The sequence below is a fragment of the Malania oleifera genome, chromosome 2 (genome assembly GCF_029873635.1).
Source record: "Malania oleifera isolate guangnan ecotype guangnan chromosome 2, ASM2987363v1, whole genome shotgun sequence".
In the NCBI taxonomy this organism is placed as follows: Eukaryota; Viridiplantae; Streptophyta; class Magnoliopsida; order Santalales; family Ximeniaceae; genus Malania; species Malania oleifera.
Window position 1 is genome coordinate 103,322,446 of NC_080418.1, and position 4,679 is coordinate 103,327,124.

The window sequence follows — 4,679 nt, forward strand, 5'->3', positions numbered from 1 at the left end:
ACTCATATATTGTGCCGCTTGATTGTATACCTGAGAGATTCCAGGTGTGGCCTGAGGGGGCGATAATCCTGCTCGGTAAGGATTGGTGTAAAGGTTGAGGTCAGCCCTGTTGTAATTTGACCTGGTTTGTATAGGTGCCGCTCCACCCGTTTAAGTGAGCAAGTTATTGTGATAATCCTTGTGCTGGTTAGCCAAGGCGGGGACGTAGGCAGTTGGCCGAACCTCGATAACATATCTGTGTGTCATCCCTTCTTTACTGCTTTCTGGTGCTTGTGTGATTGTCTAAATTGTTTTATTTAATTTTTGGTATATTTACAATATTTGCACTAGATTGACCATAGGCTTGTGAACATACTTCTATTAGGAGGAATACCTAGGAGATAAATTTTAAAAATACCAATTCACCCCCCCCCCCCCCTCTCTTGGGATCACGGTAAAGGTAACAGAAGACTTCAAGCTTAGAGTGTTTAAGTCTTTAGGAAGAATTATGTAAGTACTTCATACTAAATATCATTTTGAAATTGCTTTGAAGCTCATTAGGGGTTGTCATGGACTTAAAGACCTTATTTTAAAACCGAGAAAAAAGCTTTTTAAAGTAACAAAGTAAGATGGCAAAGAGTTTTTTAAAACTAAACTGAAAAATAGAAATTATAACTGTTCAGGCGACTGAAGATTAAACCTTAAGCGCCTGAAGAATTTCCTAAAGAAATTTTGAAGAGGCAATAAAGGCCTAGGCGCCTAACCTTGGTAACCTTAGGCGCTTGACCCAGTTGTAGGTTAAAAATCACACAGTTTTCTGAAAGCTCAAGTGACTGACCTTGAGACCTTGGGTGCCTAAACACTATTAACAGCTATATTTTTTAAAAGTTTTAAAATTCAAATTTATATTTCTTGTGCCACAAATTTCGTATAAACTTGGGAAACACTCCAAGTAACTTGGGCAACACGAATTAAACCTTTTTAAGCCTCTAAATACATGATTTCTCCAATCAAATTAGTACCAAACATTAAAAATATGCTCTCAAGCCATAATTGCTCTTTCTCTCTCAAAGCCCTCTTGCTCACACTTTCATACTAAGAATTGCTGGGATATTCTGAGTCTCTGATCAATATTCTCTGAGTTCAAACTTCTGAATTGCTGATTCTTATCAAAGGGAGAAATCCGATGAATTTATTCTTGAGCTTCAATTCTATTTCTTTTGATATTTGTTTTGAAGTATATTAGTGCTTTCAATTGTACTAACCAACTCTATTTGAGAGCATCACTTGTACAAAAGAAACTTTTTCTTGTTTCCTTGTTTCTTTTACGGTTCAAGTCATTGGATCGTTGTACCAAGCATGGGATATCACTTGGAGAGGGAGCTCCAACCTAAAGGAGGGATTGTAAACGTTTTGTTCCATTCGCAAAGGAATGATTTAGTGGAATCCTTAGGTGGTCTTGCCTAAGGCAAGGACGTAAGCTGGGGATAAGTCGAACCTTGTAAAAAATCTTAGTCTCACTCTTAACCTTTACTCTTTAAATTTTCAGTATCCATAAATTGTGTTTCTAAGTGCAGGTAGCTGAAATTGAGATTAAGAAGACCTTTTAATTTAAGAAAGTACGTTGGTTAATCTTTTGCGGAAACATTAAAATGAGTATGTAGATTAATCATTTGCAGAAATCTTGATTAAAATAAGTGCAAAAATATTCATTCATACTGGGCTATAAACTGAGATTTTGCAAATGCTGAAATAAGGAAGTGTTGCAGCTCTTAAAATTGGTTAAGTATTATGTGATTGATTGGTTATTATTATTAAAGGTATTTTTTTTGTGATTGATATTGAGTGTGCATTGTGGTTGATGTGATTGAGCATTTAAAATTAAAAACATCCTTGTGTGTTTGCTAAGTATACAAAAATTGTGAATTTGTAAAAAGGCTTAAAAGAATTTTATAAACCCAATTCACCCCCCCCCCCTCCTTAGGACAACACCTTAGCTTTCAGTTTTCAAAATGAAATTTATTAACGAGAGATCTTACTTTGGGTAAAAACTACACTTGGACAAGGTTGGAACATAATTAGAAGTTCATATGTCATTTGAACCTGTCCTAGTTCGTTTAGGTCTTTCTTTAAGTAGTAAAACAAAGGGACGATAAATACTGGGGATTCGTCGATTAGTATACTCAAGGGACTCATCGACGATACCAGAGGATTCATCGACAAATAGATATTGAGACCTATTTGAGATCAGCAGTAAAGACTCATCGATGATAGCAGGGAGTTTGTTGACGAAGAGATACCGAAACCTGTCTAAGACTAGTAGTGAAGACTCGTCGACGATAGCAGAGCATTCGTCGACGGTTGCATGTGTGTGACTCATCAACTAGTCTATGGACACGTCAACGAGTGTACTCAAGCTGACAATAATAAATGTGCGATAACGGCTAGTTTTTGCCTTGTCTCTTCTCCATTAATACCCAACGGCTAGCTAGCGACATGTTCGTCTCTTTGGTCATAAATATAGGATTTTAGCATTCATTGAAGATTGATTAAGCATTTTGGTTGTTGAGAACATTCATTGAGCATTCATATTAGGTTTTCACATTCGCTCTCAAGCTCTCTTGCTCCTTATCTCTTGTTTACACATCATTTGTAGAAGAGAGTAGTGTGAGGTTTAAACTTGTATCATCAGCTTGGAGTATCATATTGTAATCTTTCCATTTATTATTATTTGTGAAACTTGAAGGCTTTTGGTGAGCTTTCGTTGATTTAGTTCTTGGTGAACACCTAGGGTTGAAGCTTTTGGTGGGCAGTTGGGTTTTGTACCCGTGTTGTAAAGGCTTCTCCGCCTTAAGGGAGATTGCATAGTAGATTTAGGAATCTTTGGTTTGGTGCTAAGGCGTGGACGTAGGCTTGGAGCCGAACCACGTTAAATCGTTGTGTTGAGCTTCTCTCTCCCTCATCCTTTTATTTATTGTGATTATTTGCTTTGTCATTTATTGTTATATTTTTCACTTGTTGCCTGCCAAAGTTTTTATTTTGTAGCAATCCTTATCGTCCGCGAAAAACGTCTATTCACCTCCCCTCTAGACGCACGCGAGGGCCGACAGAATACATAACTTGAATTTATTAGGTTGTGTAATACTAAAATCTGTATATTTCCAAACTTGTGTTTGTGTGGTTATGCCATTTTAAAAATAGGACTTAAAGTCTTAAAATTTTTAAAATACCCAATTCACCTCCCCTATTGGGTTTACACCTAAATTCACATTTAGTATCAAAGACTCCTTGCATTTAACTTAACCGTTTTTGTAAAAGATTATGATGACTCATGTTGGTGTATCCCCATTCGGTGAGGGACGGTCTTATTCTAGTTCTCCAATATTTATATTAAAATAATTTAAAACATTTTAATGATGAATTCATAAAAATTACTAATTGTTTTAAAATTTAGTAATAACTATAATTCTTAATATTGAAAAAATATATTTATCTATAAAGTTTAATTATTTAATTTATTAAAATGTAAATTTTAAATTATGAAAAATTATTAATTGTAAATTATAATCAAATTACAATTTATAATATCCACATAAAAGAAATGAAGTTTTTGAAATAGTTTATGTAAGAAGCACGTTTTTGAACGTTTAATTTGAAATAGTTTTATTATATTTTTATAGGAAAAGAAGAAAACGAATGGGGTGAGAGAGGCTCGAACTCTCGACCTCAGGATAACTCGATAGCTATGAGACCTGCGCGCTAGCCAACTGCGCCACCACCCCGTTTGCTGCACTTTTGCTGACAGCCTTAATTGATAACTATAGCTTCTGAAAAATATCAGCCGATGATATATAGGAAGGGGCGTCTGATTTTCAGTGATAAACATAATTGACATTTTCCAGAATTTTATTATTTGGAATGAAATGTTTATTTTATGAGAATATTTTTATTTAATTATATTATAAGATTTTTAGTATACACAATTCTTATATCAATATCTGATTTAATATGATAATTTAGGTGGGTATTTCAACTAAATGGCCATCACACCCTTGACATGCGTCTAAACAATATACAAGGAATAATTATGTTTTCAATAGAAAACTATATTAAGAATACGTAATTAATTAAATCAATACGTTAAAATTTTTAACAATCATAAATTAAAAAATTCAATAAAAAAATAAATAAGGGCAATAGTGTCACCATATATTAACCATTATGTTACATTATTATATCACAATGATATTATTATTACTTTCATTTTATTAATACTTGTTATATATTTTGAATATAATAATAACATGTAAAAATATTATATTATAGAGGCTTTGATAATCAACTAAAATAGTGAGGGTAATTTGGTCCAAAAAATAGGATTTTCATGAAATTACCAAAATTGAGAGATATGGGAATAATAGGATATCCATGTTTTGTGGAAATCTTTCATTTTTGTGAATGCTAAAATGCTCACCACTCACTACAAAAAAAACTTGTTTTTAGTGACGAAAGTATTAGGGACGATTTGAATTTTGTCATTAAAAGTATAGTATTTGTGACGGTTTTCACAAACCGTCACTAATAGTAAAAGTTTCGACAACCTTCACTAATACAACACTTTTAGTAGCAACATTCAAACTATCACTAATACTTTCGTCACTAAAAACAAGTTTTCTTACTCAAACTATCGCGAGAAACAA

General features: G+C 33.5%; 1 non-coding gene across 1 annotated transcript; it reads right to left on the reverse strand.

Moving 5' to 3' along the window:
- Window positions 1-3,676: 3,676 nt before the first annotated feature.
- TRNAM-CAU (transfer RNA methionine (anticodon CAU)) lies at window positions 3,677-3,761 on the reverse strand. The gene is given in 2 exon segments: window positions 3,677-3,712; window positions 3,724-3,761. It is a non-coding gene; the product is annotated as a tRNA-Met (tRNA).
- Window positions 3,762-4,679: the final 918 nt, after the last annotated feature.